This window comes from Haliotis rubra, unplaced genomic scaffold (assembly GCF_003918875.1).
Source record: "Haliotis rubra isolate DU_JTF1 unplaced genomic scaffold, ASM391887v1 Scf1450, whole genome shotgun sequence".
In the NCBI taxonomy this organism is placed as follows: Eukaryota; Metazoa; Mollusca; class Gastropoda; order Lepetellida; family Haliotidae; genus Haliotis; species Haliotis rubra.
In genome coordinates, this window is record NW_025765393.1 from 129543 (window position 1) to 148994 (window position 19452).

The window sequence follows — 19452 nt, forward strand, 5'->3', positions numbered from 1 at the left end:
GAGTCTTCTATCACTCAACATGCAACATATCGCTAGCTAACTATCCATAGCTGGCGTCATACTCTATTACAACGGCCTACTGATAACATAATGGCCTAATGTAGGTGACATAACTTCCTTGTTATATGTGTTCAGATAATGCAGAGGAAATCACGCTCAACTATCAGGGTTTTCCACATTAAGTGTTACGCCCGTTGCACGCACTTCCTGGTCCGTGTAAATGTTTACTTTAACACACGATCTACAATAGGATTTACTTCCTGGTATCACTTAGACTATAGTCCGTTTGGTTCAAAAGCGGACCGATGATTTGCAATCCATCTTGAAAACTAACAACTATATAATACCCAATGAAACACTGATAATAATCTAAACAGCAGACTAACTATGTGACTTTTTCGTAGACTTTATGTCATAAAAATAAAAACCTTGCATAGCAAACTAGATAGCAATTCATCGGTCCGCTTTTGAGGCAAACAGACTATAATGCACCTACAATTGTTGGACACGTGAGTCAATGGTTTCTTTTAATGCCGCTTTGGTCAGTTATTTTAACAAATATCTGTCATTGTGAAGCAACACAACTAGTGATAAAATTTTAACATAAATTTTATTACACGAAATGCACATCCCTGTAATATTACACGCAGCATAGTTGTCTCCTATACATCCTTATGATAGTGATATACAACATGCACAATGCAACATAATAACAATCTAGGAAAAGAGTGAACAGAGCAAGAATGAAAACGTGACGTCACGAGAGTGTGACGTCACCGGTGTAATAGTACACGTTGGCGCTTCACATGACAACTATTTTAACAAATATCTGTCATTGTGAAGCAACACAACTAGTGATACATTTTTAACATAAATTTTATTACACGACATGCCCAACTACTGAGTGCAAAGAATACAATAAAATACACTGGAAAAGGTTGTAATAAAAAACACAGAAATATACCGCGCAACACTTAAATACTCATGATGGCCAAGGGGAAATAACAACTAACCTACTCCTGTGAAGCTCCCATAAAATATAGCATAGTGATTCACATTAACATGAGTGAGTGAGTGAGTAAAAATTTAACGTCACCTCGGAAACAATTCAGCCATATACACATAAACGTGAAGGTAGTCAAATCATCAGCACGTTTAACATGACTCAAGGTATACACAACGCTTATAATCTCAACATATTAATCTGTATAACATTAACCATGTTTAACAGTAACATATTCCTTCAAAAACATTGGAGGGTAAACTGTGATAAAACATCAGTGACCACACCCTGTTGTACCTTAGTATTGACGTAATGTTGATATAGTATGACCAGAAATTATTGAGAATTTTAGGAATATGTTTAATTGGATTTCTAGTATAAACAGCCTTGACCAGCTATCAAGTGCTTGGTTTCATTCAAGAGAGACATCTCCGATAATCCTTTGTCATTAGTTTGTGAAGAGTTATCCCCCTTTGTTTACTTGCTAGCAGACGACATTTTCAGTGATCCTCAGTGTGGATGATTTAGAGAAGAGGAAGTTGATTTTAGAGTATTATAACAAGGACATCAGATCAGCTAAAGTGATCTCAAGTAGAACAGGCATGATATGATTGATAGAGGAACAGTGGCTGTCTATAAGGAGACAACTAGAACTGAGCTGCATGCAATGGGTTGGCAGAAAATTTCGAGGAATACCATCACCGATCATGAAACCTGCACAAAAGGAGCGAAGGTTGAACTGGTGCTTACAGCATAGAAATTTTAACTGGGACAATGTGATTTTCTCAGATGGGAGTTTTGTGTGGATGTTTCCTAATACACTGAAATTCTGTACCAAACAAACTGAAAAACCTTTGTATCAGCGCCCACAGTACAGTCCGCAATTTAACATATTGGGTAGCATATCTGTGCTAGGGGCAACGCCCTTCTGTGAATTTGAAGGAAATATGAACAGTGAGCGGTACACAGATATTCTCGAGGGACATTTACTTCCATCTGCTCACGTGTTCTATGGACATTTTTGGATTTTCCAGCAGGACAACGACCCAAAACATCGTTCAAAGCATTGACAGGCCTGGTTTCGGACCCAAAATATTACATTATTAGATTGGCCAAGCTATAGCCCTGACCAAATTCCAATAGAAAATGTTTGGAGACTTATGAAGGAAAGTGTCAATAAGAAAAATCTGACAAATATTGCTGAAATGAAAGAACAGGTGGTCCGATATTTGGACAGCATGGACCACGACTTTCTAAGTTCTTTGATCAGTAGTATGCCCCGCCGCATTGAAGCCTGCATTGCTGCCCATGATGACTTGACAAAATACTAACTGTTCACCTGTCTTTGAATCTGTTAATATTCACATTTAATACGTGAGTAATGAGTGAAAAAATTATAAAAAAATACAATCTCAAATTCTCAATAAGTCCTGGTTGTACTGTAGAACACCTCAGACCTCTTCCACCGTCCAATTGTTTGAACAGGCTTAGGATCAACACCCTTCTTTATTGCATGTGTTGCAACTGTTGGCCGATAGGATTTTGCAGAAAAGCCACGACCACCTAAACCAGCCAACTGAATACCAGTCTCCAGAATATGTCCCACTGTAGCAGCCGTTATAGCGTTGAACGGCGGACGTAAACTCATAAGGACTGGTTTCCTTGCAACTAACTGTCTTTGCCCTTTTGTACGGTCAGTGTAACAATGAAGGGTACGCACAGGGTCCAACTTAGTATCCGATGAGTGTCTCTGAAGTTCAATGAAACGCTGATAATAATCAAACATCAGACCAACTCTGTGAGTTTTATTGCAGAATTTATGTCCTTAAAATTAAAACCTTGTATAACAAACTAGATTGCAATTTATCGGTCCGCTTTTCAGCCAAACGGACTATACTCTAAGTGATACCAGGAAGTAAATTGTTGGACACGTGAGTCAATGGTTTGTTTTAATGCCGCTTTGGTCAGTATTTCAGTTACATCACGGAGTGCCTTGTTGATATGGGAGGAGATCTTAGACATTAGCCCCTTGTTTAAATCATAATCGGGGTGAGCCAGAATTCCAACATACGTTTATTGCTATTTAACAGTTTAAATTTGTTTCCACAGCAAGTGTGAGTAGTGGTCATGCTTTCAACCACTGGTTTCCTCGGTCCACATTACTTTCAGCCTCCTGTAACATGGAAGATGCGTATCATAATTATTTTGACCAAGAGCCATAAAATCTCAGCAAAATGCAGGTCAATGACTGCGAGGGAGATAAACCAAATATGATTGGTTTGTTGTTTAACGCCACTCAATATCCAAGCTATATGGCGGCGGTTTTGAAATATTTGAATCTGAACAAGACAATCCAGTGATCAACAACATGGGCATCGATCTACGCACTTGGGATACGATAACAAGTGTCAACCACGTAAAGCGAGCCTGACCACCAGATCCCGTCAGTCGCCTCTTACGACAAGCTTGAGTTACTGAAGACAAATTCTAACCCGGATCCTAACGGTTACCAAGCATAAAGCGCTGGCAGACAAGCAAATCCATTCGTGTTATGCAGTTTCTCAGTCGATGTCGAAGCACAACTTTACAGGTTGGTCTTCAGGTTCACCTTTCGTATTTGATCTGGCGCGGAGTTATAGACCATTGTATTTTGGATGGAGGAACGACACTTTGATTTCAAAGAAAACAATATAGTAGGGTGAGTTTAGTTTTACGCCGCACTCAGCAATATTCCAGCTTTATGGCGGATATAGTAGGGTATCATTGGACATTTTGATCATGTTTTAGACTGTTAAAATGTTTTCGCAAATAATACTTTTTAGGAAGACGTTTACAAAATAGGCTCATAGTTTCAAAGTAAAACAAGTTATCGAGTTATCCTAGGGTCGACGACTCAATCGCTACATGATGCCTGAATAGGAACCCGCAGGGACCAAGCTATTGCTTCGAGACAGCGGTAAGTTCGACACAATAGTTACTATCTTTGTTTGCATGTGTAGCAGCTGAAAAATTTCAATCCACAAAATATGAAACAGCTGGTACCTAATTACGAATCCATGTATGCACCAGTTATAGCTCTAGCCGGCACTCAAGTAATTACTGAGGTATCCGTACATATATATCGTTCTCGAATGTCGCCAACCTTCCTCAAAACAAGTCTACATACAACACTGAAACATCTGTTTTCCCCAGAGACGTTATATACTGTATAGTGGAGTGGGAGAGGCAATACATGAATAATAAAACCACGAATAACATTCGTCGTTTCATGGTTTTGAAAGACAGAGAGGACAATAAAAGCCACTTGAATGAGGCAGTGAATTATTCATTTTGTTGTACATAGCCAAAACAACGGGATCATTAACTGTCTATATAATGGCTGATTGCTTTACGTGGAGACTCTGAAACGTAACAAAGTATAATAAAAGAGTGATATGCAATTCAAAGCCTAATATAATTATTTCCTATTCCATCAGGGATTTATGTCAAACAGTGTATTGAATAGTTAAGAAGAATTACCCAACATTCATTTCTCCAGGCCGTCAGTAGCGCCAGCCCACATATTCATTCATTCTACATTTGGACTTATTTACCAGGGCTCACTTGCACACAACGATCTTAGCACTACAATGATTGTAACTCCCATTCTCCAACATTGGCTTAAGATAGTCGTGGCGCTTAAATCGCATTGTGCAAGTGGGCCCAGATACAAGACATACTTGTAACGTAACGCTCGGAAACTTACAGCTACACATGTCAACGTTATCAGCTCCTTCTCGGGTGATCTTTTGTTAGATCATACTACATCCAAGTGCCCTCGCTTCCCTGGGGAAACAACGGCATAACTATCGCTGTTATTGTGTAAACAAATAAATTCGGATCCCAGACAACAGGGCAACAACCAACGATCAAGTCAATGTGCATATAATTAAAGTAGGACTTACGATTGAAAAACTGTATACTCATTTTACATTAAAAACAACGGAAACAAGAGTATTCAGCACTTGCAGGACTGGAGACTCCGTGCATGATAGACATGGTGAAGGTAAATACATGCAGGATACCTGGGCTATATCAAATATGTCACATGAGTTAACACAATGCAGGAAATAAGCCTACTGTCTGCAGTTAATCGATGTAAAATAGAATTGGAAACGAAACGAACCTACTTTCAGTCCATTGTTCCTCTATCGATTTCAACTTTTTGCAAACATGCGTTTAATATTATACCTAACGCAAGTGTGAATTGAAAGCTTAGATACAGCTTGTATCATGATGGTTTGCTGACTTATGTTGCCATAGACGACGTTTTCCGTGCTGGAACAAGTGATGTGGTCGAGCAGTCGGAAAAGAAGTGCTTGTAATCTATGTGTAAACAAGGATTTCATAGATTGAGATCTTCCATACACCCCCACACTTAGTCCCTGGATCCCCAGCGCAGTTTGATGAACATTGAGCATCTGATACCATCGCGTATCCATCCTTGATGGTGTTTCCACAGTAACATTCTCTACCGTTCTGCAAGAGAACAGATATAATGGTTTAAGGGAAATAATGAATTGTTCGTAGCTTTGTTAATGAAAACAGAAAGCTGTTTACATATAGTATAAGTATATGAAGTCGACATCCGAGTATTGTGGTAAAATTTAATTTAATTCAGTTTTAGTTTCTAATGAATTCGTCCTATTTCGCTTGTTCAGAATATACTCTTGATTGGCAATATAAGAGTTGAGGAGATGAAGAATTAGGACACATTTTTAATGTACATATAACTTCTTTATTTTGTAGAGACGACGTTTCGGCACACATTCTAATTTCGTTGTCATTTTTCGGTTCATTCACTGGCAAATATACAACACGTCATATATTGATCATTTATACCAGATTAATAGATGAGTGATCATGTGTTTCATGGTTTTACAATTATAAGACGGTGATTGGAAGGATGAGTATGGTACTGATTAATCATAGTGTAGGGAATGATAACAGTATTACCCCAGGAAGGAAGAACATGTCCGCTTGTCCATACTTATACTTATACTTAAAAATATTACTGTGCGTTCGAAGGATGAGTATGGTACTGATTAGTCATAGTGTAGGGAATGATAACAGTATTACCCCAGGAAGGAAGAAAATGTCCGCTTGTCCATACTTATACTTAAAAAATATTACTGTGCGTTTGTCTGTACTGAGAAAGATGCATTCCAAAATAAGCCAAAACTAGGAATCTAGAACTTTATTTAAAAAACACGATAGTGTCTTAAACAACTTTTTTCTACTGAAGGGTATAAAAATAACAAAAGATGATAAAGTTGAGTACAGTGTAATCATTAACGTGTACCGTTCTAGTTTTTACCGGATTTTGAGATATTCTATGATTGAAAAAGGAGTAAGGGTGAGTGAACATAAAATACACACGTTACTTGGACAGCAACAGCTTGTAATTGGAAAATTGCTGTTGTGCATGCTTGCCTGACCAAGACAGAAGAATATCCAGTAAGTTTATCACTCGGACGAGTGAAGGGATGCTCAGATTCGAGAGAAAAATCCTGCGATTTACAATTTCGTATCAAACCTATTTTATTGGAATTATTATTAAGACATCTACAGTTGTATTGAAATAGGTTGTGGATCCACAAGTGGTATATTATGTGAACGTGACGTCTTTGGGTTACTGTTAGGTGGATCGTGTTGAGATGGAGATGGAGTCATCTCCATCTAAAGAGGACCAAAGGCGTTATGGTCCTCTACAGGTACGTCTGAAGGAGAGGCCTCATTTGGTAGGTAGTTTTGCAGCTGTTCTACTGTTTTAATCCAAATTTATAATTTCCGTTCTTTTGTTTGTTAGATGAAACAACTGTAACCCATGTTAGGTGAATCTGGCAGAAAATAAGGCAGGGGCTTCTACATGATTGGATACTCCAGCAGAAAAAGAAATAGTTGAATAGTCAGGCTTGGAATTACAGACTATGTTCGTGTTTGGAGTGTGCATATTTCGCATCATTCCTGCAGTGCCCTCACTGGTAGCAAACAACAGAGGCCCGTCAAGACTCGGATCAACGTCCGGACTTTTCTTAGGTGTAGCCTGGGCAATAATAACAATAATACAGGTGTTGGCTGGCTGAACAACACCATCCTTTTGGAAAGAACACCATTGCAGGATCAATATGATACGTTCACAAATTTCAATAATTAAAAACGTGGTCGGTTGTAACAGTGACGTACGAATTAAAACACCAATGTGCGCACTGAATTCATACGCATGAATACGTACTGTGGCGTGAGATCAGTGGGGTTGATTTTTCAAATTGTGCCCTTTATTTGACAAGCCTATAACGTCAGTAAACATACTTCAACCATTAATTAAGGCAAAGAAGAAGTCTTGAAGCAGTCAGGCTGTTTCAAATAACTGCTACTTACTGCCGCATTCAAATATTAGTTCTGTGAGGACTATAAGGCACAAGATGCGAGTTAGAGATGAAACCGGAAGTCATGAAATTTCCGGTGAGAGCAAACTAGCGTAGTTGCTGATTTGAATGTGCTGGTTTACCCTTCTGGCCTTGGCGAAGAACCACGAATATACATGCATTTTGGCGAAAGTCCTGTGCATGATGACACAGAAGGGCAGGAAGGGAAGTTCTATTCATCGAACCTCCATCATCGTGAAAGGAGTACATCTCGTAAGTTAAGTATTTACTTTCAATGAATGTTCTTTCATCAACCCATGCATTCTGGTTACAATGTGATAGACCCATGGCTGTCCTATGGACAACCTTTGAAATCGTACTGATTGTGGAAAACCCAAGGACTGCTGGTTTTTCATTCCTTGCAAGACATTTTTTTTTTTACAACGATTCGCCATCATGTTTATATATCACATCAAATACACAGTCTTACTTGCGTTCCAAAATATCTGTATCCTTTGCCGTGGCAGTGCAGGAAACAGCGTTCAGTCGTCAAACCTCGGTTTATGGTTTTTGCATTTGGCAGCAGTCTGTTCCTGTTGTCCGTGTAGCATCCAATGTACGTGACTGAATATAAGACGAAATGCATGCTTACGTACACTAGACGTTGTGTCCTTGTGTGCGGGAGATTCATACCAGTGAATATATCATGTTAATTTGGATTTTACTGTCTCGAACAAAACTTTGTACGTACCAACCACGAGATACCACTTGTGAAAAAGCGTGACATTTCATGTTTCCTGCAAGGAGGTATGGAACATACATGCTGAAAAAAACGTTTATCATTGCTTTACATTTATCTGTGTGAGCTTTCTGCATATTGATGAATGTGGTGATATAGCTGCGGATGCAGCGCTTCCAACAGAGGGTTTTTATGTTGCTAATGTGACTAAACATACCACTTGTATTTATAATATACCTCCAACAAGACACATGGGAACTTCCACATTTACAATACTGGGGTGCATCTGGAAGCAACATCTCATCACTACGAAATCCCACATCATGCATGAACAGTATGTTATGCTCGTGCACACAGGGGCCAACACGAGTGGGCGAAAAGGGAACACAGTTCACACACACACACACACACACACACACACACACACACACACACACACACACACACACACACAACACACACACACACACACACACACACACACACACATGCCTCCAAGAGAGAACAGACACATGGTCAGCTTATGTGGACGGTAGAGGAGGGGTCGCCAATATCACAAGACTGGTTGTATGTTTGGTCCAGTTTGTCTATGAAAACTCAGTTGATATATTCCTATAACTAGGATGAATAATGAGATATATTTATTCAGTAAGATGTTGATTTTGTGGACACATTGTTCACGATTTCGTGATGGTTATTTTGAAACAGTTCTTACTGTTTACTGCGCAGAAGTTTGCCAAAGATAAAGTCTTTAGGACATTGATTGGGCTTCACCAAATTGTGAAACAACTTTAATACATTTTGGATGACATTTAGTACGCATCTTAGAAAATGAACCAATCTGAATAACTGTTGTGTACATGTCTATTTTTTTTTAAAAATAAGTTACTTTACACCTGTATTTATTGCATATACTTGGAATGTATTTTTAATTTCCAATGAATTCCGGGAGCACAACTGGAGGCAACGTTGGAGGCACCTGAGTAAATTAAGAAATTTAGTGAGAAGGACGTGAGATGAATGTTTGGCTGAAGGTGATTTTAAGAGCATCACGATGACCATTCCTCAGTCCATTAGAGACTTGCTTCTACCCCAATTTACAAGGTATACTGAGAAACGGGAAGGTACCCTCTGAGAATTGAGCGATTGAGCGATTGATTTATTATTGGCACACTCTTGTTGTACCTAAAATAACAAACGTTAAATTATTTCACACTACAAAACAACACTATGACTATCATAATAAGTGGTTACTTTTTATCGATTGCATTAGAAATTCATTTAGGTCTTAGTGATATTTCAGAAATCCAGAATGTGTTAACACTGAATGGCTGGCCTGAAAGGTAGAACTAGTTTTAAAAGACCAATTTATTCAGAGTTGGTGGTCTTTAATGAATAATGGCCCAAAGGCGCTATATTACAAGACTATAAAAAGACCCCATAACATTTGAACTTTAATTTTTTCTTCCAACCAATATTTATACCCCAATTTTGAAATCAGAAGAATTAACCACCTTCTACTGATAGAGATTGGCCGCTGGGAGGGCATAATCAGAGAAAATAGAACGTGTAAGTTATGCAACTACCCCACAATAGCTGATGAACTTAATTATTTACTGAGATGTGGTTACTTTAATGATAGTAGACTAAAGTGTATCCCTTCGAAATATCTTAAATGTAAAAAAATCTGGTTACCTTCAAGCAACTAATGTGTACCAAGAAAACAGCAGAATTAAATAAGCTATCGACGTTTATTAATAGTATACTAACACACTTTAAATGTTAACTGTGCCCCATCTTGTCTTTGTCTATGTAACCAGACGCTCTTGTACTCTTGTACCGCCACTAGGTGGTTGAAGGAGAATAAAGAAGTTGAAGTTGAAGTATTAGAGATCGGTAATGACATCGCAAATACAGTACTCTCATCTCCAGTATATGACATTTCATATCAAAGGTCTTTATCATGTCTAGTCATGTCTGGAAATGAAGTACGATTGACGGGAGGAGGAAGCATGGTCATACATATTGCTTTTATTTTATGGCGGATGGCAATGGGTCTACATTGAACATGTACACTCAGCGCCTAGCACTGGCGGTACTGTTACTGAACACGCTTCGCTAAATTCTAGGAACGTCTATTGGTGTTACTAAAATGGAATGGATTCTCCGATTCTGCAAATCGAAATTATGCACTGAACTGGTACAAGTGTGCTCTATTACGTGTAAAATTGTCTTGAATCGAAAGTGTTTACAAGAGTTTATTAACGTTTTGATCAGTGAAAACACAGAATATGTGTAAAGTAGAGATTTACAGAAAAATCGATTTCCGCATTAACTGGGGAAGTAAAGCGTGACAATTATTTCGGATTACCCACATGGTCACGTGGCTCCTAATTTGCTTCAGCTATGTTCATTGATCACTTGGATTTGCCAAAATACATAGATACTAAGTATCATTGGCTGAAAGTTATCTTGAATAACCCAAGTGTATATATAGAGAGAAATTTCACCTGAGAGACAAATTCAGCCTGTTTATAAGGTTGAGGTGCACACGCCACCAACCAATAAGTTTGTCAGTATGTATTTGTATCAACAGTAGATTAGGAGATATTATCTGCGCCTAATCTGCAATTGCAGCTAACAATAAAAACTCTTTTCCTAATGACAAATCTTTTGAATAAAAATAGTTTTTTCTTATTGTATGTGGTATTGTATGTCAATGGTTGTTAACTATTGGATAACTATACACCCTATGTTTAAAACTATATCATCACTGGTTTCCTATGTCTGAAAGATGGAGCAGTATACAGTTGCTGACATTGTCTTGGCTCTTCTCAGCGGTTTCTGGCATTGTGACATACCTTTACCTAAATACTTTTAGTTCAATATCCTGGAGCTGGGCCATGAACTTGAACCTACATTGAAATTTCAAGCAAAGCATTCGTGGCAAAAAAGAACGAAATTGGAGAATAATGGTTTGTAAGAAACTGTAAGTTCCTTGTATTCAGTATTTTTAGGATGGAATACAGTCTGTTCATCTGAACTCACCTGTTGCAGCGGTTGTTGCAGGGGCAGTAGTAGTTGTTGTTGTCGTCGTTGTAGTAGTAGCGGTGGTGGTGGTGGTGGTGGTGGTAGTAGTAGTAGTAGTATCAGTAGTAGTAGTAGTAGTAAACGTTGTATGAGTAAAAGTTGTAGGAGTTCTAGTAGTAGTTGTAGTAGTAGGAGTTGTAGTAGTGGTTGTAGTAGTAGGAGTAGTAGAGGTTATAACTGATACCGCAGAAGTGAGTGAAGTAATTCCATCTGGGATTGTAGTAGCGTCAACAGTCGTGACGACAGTAGTGTGTTCTGTTGTAGTCGACGAAGTTGCGACAGAGAGATCAGTTGCAGGCGTGTTTGAAACACTAACTGACGTAGGCGGGGATGAATATGAAGTTTGGGTAGATGTGGACGTCGTCATGTCACCCGGCGGTGCCATCAGACATATGTGAGCTGTGCCAGACGTTACTGGCACGCACACTTCCCCTTCTCTACATGGACGGTCTTCACATATGCGTGTGGAAAGTATCTAAATAATAACAAAAATGTCCAAAAAATAGATATTGTACTATTCCCAGAAAACAACAACACCATAACAACCGCATACACTGATAACAAAGGATTTGTTTAGAGAACAGAGGTCTGAATAGTGTTATGGCAGTGTGCCCAAATACGATATAATTTGCACACATTGCAGGGTACAGGTCATGAGTTCTGTCAACACGTATTAAACAGCTAACCTATTTCTTTGAGTGACTTTGAGTGAGTGAGTTAAGATTTTAAATCACATGGACAATATTTTAGTCATATCGTGACTAAATCAAGTTATAGATTTATAACAATTAAAAGTAAATTACAAACACCTGTCAACAAAGAACTGTAAAACTAGATTATCACAGATATAAATTTAAACCGAGTGATTAAATGTAAACAATTTAAACTAAAGATGCGAAAACAATATATAAACAGGCTATAGATTACCAGCAACTGAAGGTAGATCACCATACTAGGGACCATGGTCTCTATAGTTTTATTCGTTGACAGCAACTTATTACAATTTAATCAACACTGAATTATCCGTAGACAAAAGAGATGCTTCAGGTGTGTGAACTTGGAAACATTAGAACTGCTAATCTATCGATATCATGATCTGCTAAGCATGTTGCAGCGTAACTTCACACTCACTTGGACGTTACCGATGATGGAGTGGCTTGACCCATCGGTCCTGAGGAAAACATCTCTGGTATGGTCGCCGTGTGGGATGGAGGTCAGGGTACACTCCCTTCCTGTCACCCCCATCTGTACCCGGCACACTGGGTCAGGTAGACACACACAAGGCTTTACAGCCAGTATAAGATGACGTCATCATGGAAAGTAGCACGACCCCGGTCACATATTGACAGGCCTGTATGACAACTATAGAGGAGATAATACGTAACTGCATGTCGTCCAGTTTATCGGTGACAGGAGATATCAATGAGTTCTGTACCGATAGTCTGGTTTATCAGTGACACCAGTTTATCAGTGTATCCGACACGATGTCCAATATGACAGATGTCAATGTGTTCTGTATCCGAGAGTCTGGTTGTGTCCAGTTTATCCGAGATTCTGGTTGTTCAGTTGATCGGTGACACACGATGTCAATATCCGAGAGTCTGGTTGTGCAGTTTATCGGTGACAGACGAGTCTGGTTGTCCAGTTTATCAGTGACACACGATGTCAATGTGTTCTGTATCCGAGAGTCTGGTTGTCCGGTTTATCAGTGACACACGATGTCAATGTGTTCTGTATCCGAGAGTCTGGTTGTCCAGTTTATCCAGTGTCAATCAGTGACATTCCGAGTTTATCGGTGACACACGATGTCGTGTTCTGTATCCGAGAGTTTGGTTTATTGTCCAGTTTATCGTTCTGTATCCGAGACTGGTTGATGTAAATGACACACGATTCTGTATCCGAGTCTCTCGTCGTCCAGTTTATCGGTGACAGAAGATGTCAATGTCTTCTGTATCTGAGTCTCTGGTCGTCCAGTTTATCGGTGACAGAAGATGTCAATGTGTTCTGTATCCGAGAGTCTGGTCGTTCAGTTTATCGGTGACAGGAGATGCCAATGTGTTCTGTATCCGAGTGTCTGGTCGTTTAGTGAAAGAAGATACCAGAAAATACACCATCTCGAGGCCACTTAGAAGAGTTCGGTGAATTCCCTGTGCACTCTTGGCTGCTATACGCACGTTAGCTCCATTGCTGCATTGTTTATGCCCTGTAGATCGAAGAGAATTTTGATTTGTATTAAGATATCCCAATGGACTAAGTTAATTCAGATGCACGAATACCTGTAGACTCGGTAGATAGCCAGAGAAGCTTCATAAAACATTATCCATTTGCTCAATATTGGTGAGTTGTTTTATTTGGAGTTACACATGCTGTGTGTTGATCGTTTCATTCTGTAAACCCTGACGGAAACAGAGCTACTCTAAGTTCTAATGGCCCCAGCATGGTGACCTTATCTTTCTAGCTGCTGATCTATACTTCCGTTTTCACCCGTGTTCCGGGTAATAATATTGATCTTCAGTAACCAATGCTTGTCGTAAGAGGCGACCAACGGGATCGGTTGGTCAGGCTCGATGACTTGGTTGACACATGCCATCGGTTTCCAATTGCGCAGGTCGATGCTCATGCTGTTAATCACTGGATTGTCTTGTCCAGGCTCGATTCTTTACAGACCGCCGCCGTATAGCTGGAATATTACTGAGTGCGGCGTAAACCTAAACTCACTCACTCACTATGCTCCCGTTTTCACTTTTGTATCGTGATCTGACAATCATATATTCCCTTTTTTTTAAAAACATTTTCTGATATATTGCTAGTTATTATACTGTCTTTCGATGTCAGTGTTAAGATATGGTATCAGTAACATAATAGCTGAGTTTGTGAGTCGCTGTGAACAGAATTTGGTATCATTTTTGTCAGCTAACAGCGTTCAACCCTTTGTCGCATTCCTTGCATAAAGTCTGTTCAAAATACACCGGGCCGCATTGAGTATTCTCAAATCGACAATGTACAGGTAAGTTAACTCTTGAACACAAAGCCATGCAACGATGTTTGGGAATATAAATACTACAGTAAGGATTACGTTTCCTTTTTATATGCGCAACTAGGAGTTACCTGGGGATTTAGGTTTAGGGTTCAGCGTGTAAATTATTGAAGTCGAGTGAGCTGAATGAATGGTGTTAAATAACAATTCGAATCCCAGGGCATCGCCTTTAGAATTTGTAGAAGGATAAAGAGGACTTATCCTGCTATGTGACCGAGGATGCATTAAACTAGGCTTTGACGCATAAAGAACAAAGGTGGTCACGATTTGTTGAATATAAGCTCTTCATTACAAGTTATATATCACGATAAATAAACAAAAGCATAATTATGCTTCCTTTGCATAAAGTTCAAGCAGTCTTGCAGAAACATTACACCAATATATAAGACTCCTTGACGTGATAAGGATCAGTATTAATTTGCATTGCGTGGGTGAGTTTAGTTTTACGCCGCTTTGAACATAAGTCCGCTAATTCACGGCGTATCAACGTAATGTGACAGCGTAGTCCACGATGCAGGTATCAGACGTTTAGTACTTTGATCAAAAACCCACAAGCAATGGATGTGTCAAGCATTATCAAGCCATGATCACAGGTTTCTGGTGTTACCAAGGTATGCTGTTTATTGAGTACCGAGACAACTGGGACTGTATGTCGATCCGGGGTCTGACTGGCATGTTCTGTATTGAACGCATTCAAAATTGACACTGGGAATTAGTTCTGACCTGTATAGGGCAGTAAAGCTGAATGATACAACAATGAGTTCTTGATGTGCTTACATTTGATTTTAATGATCGAATCCGACCCGGATGAGCAAAACAAAGAAACCTTGTAGGATAAAATTATACCCCTCTGGCAGCGTTCTTGGTGCTGCTGGTAATATATGAACACACGAATCTCAATTCCAGTCGTTTTCTGTTTTCACGCGGCAAACATGCGCTCAACAGCGTGAAGCTATGCACATTGTAATATTTTAACCACTTTTATTGTTTAACTACAATTCCAGTGTCTTTCTTGCATGCGTGCATTTCATTGCGTGACATTATTAGTTATAAATCTACATGATAAAACATTGATTAGAAAACAAAAACTGGGGAAAACCCGTAAAATTGGTGATTACATTAAAAATGTATATATTCCCATTATACACGATAATCGTACACCACATGTCCTCCGATAATCGGTAGTAGATTTGGTTCCGAATCCCAACACTAGGTACAGTAATTATTGTTAAATGTAGTAATAGTGATTGTATTGTTAAAATGAACAGAGCTTTCATATGCAGAATGACGAGGTTCATAAATGACAAATCGGAACACAGCCATATTTCAATGAAATATCTCGTCAACGTAAAACTTTAATGATAAGAATGTCGCTGTCTTATCACAACCAGGTGGTTGTTCTCGGAAAGAAACACGTGATGACATATACGGTCTAAAACAAACGGTGTAAGAGAATATGGAGACGGTCATTGTTGAACAATATCACTCAAACAGTCAACCAGGAATATATTAACAAGGAATGCTGAATACGATCTTACGGAAAACTAAGAAGAATTTCACGTTCTGATATCTTTGAAGAGTGAATGTTTGACACTCAGTTAGTGTGTGTCTTATCTGGATATGCAGTGTTTATGACAAATATTACCATATCAGTAACTTCCTGGTCTGAATATCTGCACATGGACGTGGTCTGAACCGTCGCTGTATGCGAAGGTGCAACAGTGAAGCGGCTGGACCAGTATTGTCAGGACATAGTCACCCACAATGAGCTGAAAAATAACCCTGTATAATCACTGACTGGATACAGAAAAGCGTTGTCACTTCACACACCATCGTATTGGGCAGGCAGAGAACAATCAACATGAAGACGAGCACAAATGCACTGACTGTATGCTGAGGCCCGAGTGGACGTCTTTGTATGTAGACATACTAACAAAAAATTTCCACCTCTATTCTTGTTTTGCCCATACATATAAATATGATAGAACTTCAATAATAATAAACCCTGTAGATCCCGTTTATCATTGCCGTTCTTTAGTCAGAGTTCAATTAGCATTTCTTTGCTGCGTCAAACAGAAGTTAGGACGTTGTCTGGGACAAGGAACCATATACAAATGCGTTGACATTCTACAGCGTTTTTTGACGTCAACGCTTCCAGTAGAGACGTCACGTGTACTGATGTCGATGTTGGCGTGATGTTTCACTTCAGGACCGTCATATGAAACCAACTGACCTTTCCATATTTCTAACAGACTCCCCACACCGACAGGCCACCCATCAACCAGGAACAGCTGGCCAACTGTTCACTTAATCCGCAAATAACAACTTCTTAACTGAAGTACGTGACCGAGTAATGGTACAGGGGTGAAAGAACGATCTTCAATACATCTCAGTGGCTCTTGTCGTTTTAGTGATGGAGCCTATATTCAACTCGGAGTCTTCAACGAGTACCTGACAAGGCGTGACAATGTGAGCTGTGATGAACTCCAGCACAATGGGACCCTCAGGATCAGGCTCTGACAAAGATGTAGATGATCTGTGTGGTGGCGTGAAGACCCAGTGACGTCTGAAACAAGTAACAAACTAACCATGCGTGAGTTTAACATACTCTTTAGCAATGGGATGCATAGAAAGAATCAACAGTTCCAAATTTGTAAGAGATATTCGTTTCTACTAAAATTGTTATGTAGGAATAATGGACAAACTGGGATCACCTTACCACCCATTAATGAACTATGATAGACGATGTTATTACCGGCGGCGATTGTGACAGACGATGGGGGTAAGAATTTATATTTAGCATTGTTCCGCCGATGATGATACATTCATTACATCGGGACGTTTTGTTAAATGTCCCTAGTCTTCCAGTGGCGGCGGGATCGGCGTTAAGTTAGGTCAACATGTCAACCGATCATTTCCCAGACGTGGTCAGGATGACAGGTTTTGGTCCGTAGAGACTATAACATTCTTTGTGACTGTTCTGCTGTTGGATGTGAACACAGGTGGTTCTGTACGATGCTCACAGACAAAAGACAAAATGTGAAAACATAGCTTATAACCAGGGACGAAGTTTTGATTTTGACGCGTTTCGACGCTGTGTGATATAAAATAAATATGAGTAAGGAACGCCACTGAGCTGCAGATGAGATGAGCATCATAAGGCCTCCCCTGCATGGGGTGATAGTTGTCAACACTTTTGTCTTAAAGTGTCGAATGAATTTGTAACGGATATACAACTCCTTTATTTTGTATAGGCGACGTTTCGACATACATCCTAATGTCGTTGTCAAGCAAAAGTACTATATATGTCGGAACATCGCCTATACAGAATAGAAGAAGAAGAAGTGGCATACATATCCATAAAACTGTCCTCATTTTTCATCTCCAAACATTTTGACATACTAGTATATACTTGAATTTATCAGAAGGAAGACGCCTTTAACCTAAGTCACTTAGTGACCATTCAATTTAACTCATTGAACCATTCGTTCGAATTAAAACTAAAATGGAACTTACATCTAGAGAATTGTGACATCTCACAGTGTATCCAATCAGCCAATGTCTTTCAGATGCCGCTGGTGGACAGACTCGGGTCGTCGTCATAGAAGGTGTAGCAGGTGGTGTCATCCCTGCTGTAGGGATCGTTGTAGCTGTGGTTGTGTATGTAAGATGGAAACGCAAAAGACAGGAAGAAGGTTTGTCAAAAAGTATTTTTAAACACTTGTAAGGTCTTCGAATAGAATGATAAAGAAATACTTCTTATCGTAATATCGTGGGTCCCTGGTGCGTGGCGGTCTAGTTTCCAGGTTCGGATAATGATACAATGGATCAACTCACAGTTGAGAAGCCGCACGTATTCATATCTTGTGGATGTTTACAATAGTTCATAAGACACAATGGCTTTGCGTTAAAAAATAAACTCTTTACTTTGACCGACACTTTGTAGGAAAATAAAATATTGTTATATATATGATTGCGGAGACCTGTGCTGAATGGTCACGTGTGCCCGACAACCATAGCGCACAATGTTGATGCCTAATTTTCAGTGGTAAAAATAAGAGTACGCCTTCATCCTGGCCCGGAAACAGCAGGTATGTTTAATTGGATGTCTTCCTAACTGTACCCGTGAAGATCCGGGTTAGAATATTGATCTTCAGTAACCCATGCTTGTCGTAAGAGGCGACTAACGGGATCGGGTGGTCAGGCTCACTGACTTGGTTTTACACATGTCATCGGTTCCCAATTGCGTAGATCGATGCTCATGCTGTCGACCACTGGATTGTCTGGTCCTTGCTCGATTATTTAAAGACCGCCACCATATAGCTGGAATACTGCTGAGTGTGGCGGTAAAACTAATCTCACTCACTCACTCTTCCTAACTGGTTTCTTTTCAGTCGCTATTGCTCATAAATTCCCACAGAACAAAAGAGTATGATGAAGTGTAAATGATGACATGTTGTAGACCTGGGTCCCGTTTCACAAAGCTCTCGTTAACCTAAGATCTCGTAACCTTTCTCGTAAGCATTCGTACCTCCTATACTGAGAATGTGTCCTATTTGTCAATAATGGGATGTATGTGAAAACATACGATAAACTGTCCGTGTAAATAACAATCATGGAAGAAGAAGTATCCTGGGACGTATTATTACATATTACCTATGTGGTGAAGCATAACCAGTGTCATATACTACCCATCAAAAGTTTAGACTCACTTAAAGCACTCACTATATGTTATGTATAATATATATGGTTACATCGAAGACGAATTTCTCCACTAACTTGGGGGAACAAACGGCAAACCTTATGCAGATGAATTGCACGAGGATCATTTACACTAGTGAGTCTAAACTTTTGATGGGTAGTATATATACTTCCCTTCAAACGTTTAAAGTCACTGGTGTAAATATAGCCACTTACTTCCAGGCAACTGTTCTAAACTAAATTTTTCCAAATATTCCGTACTGTTTAAAGGTACTGTTTACACATGAATTGATGTATTGTAAAACAAATTCGTAACGTTGAAAAGATTATTGTCATGAGTTCAATAAATGATACAAATCAGTGAAAATTGGCGAATTATTAACAAAACTTTACACCAAAACGCATCTGTTCACATGCACGATATTTGCACATTCTTTTCAGCAATTTGATGCATGATCCTCGTGCAATTCATAAA

The 19452-nt window shown here is 39.3% G+C and overlaps 1 long non-coding RNA gene across 1 annotated transcript; it reads right to left on the reverse strand.

Annotated features, from left to right (window-relative positions):
- Nucleotides 1–3603: 3603 nt before the first annotated feature.
- LOC124269513 lies at nt 3604–11337 on the reverse strand. The gene is made up of 3 exons (XR_006896526.1): nt 11198–11337; nt 7901–8034; nt 3604–5521 (listed from the first exon to the last, which is right to left on the reverse strand). It is a non-coding gene; the product is annotated as an uncharacterized LOC124269513 (long non-coding RNA).
- Nucleotides 11338–19452: the final 8115 nt, after the last annotated feature.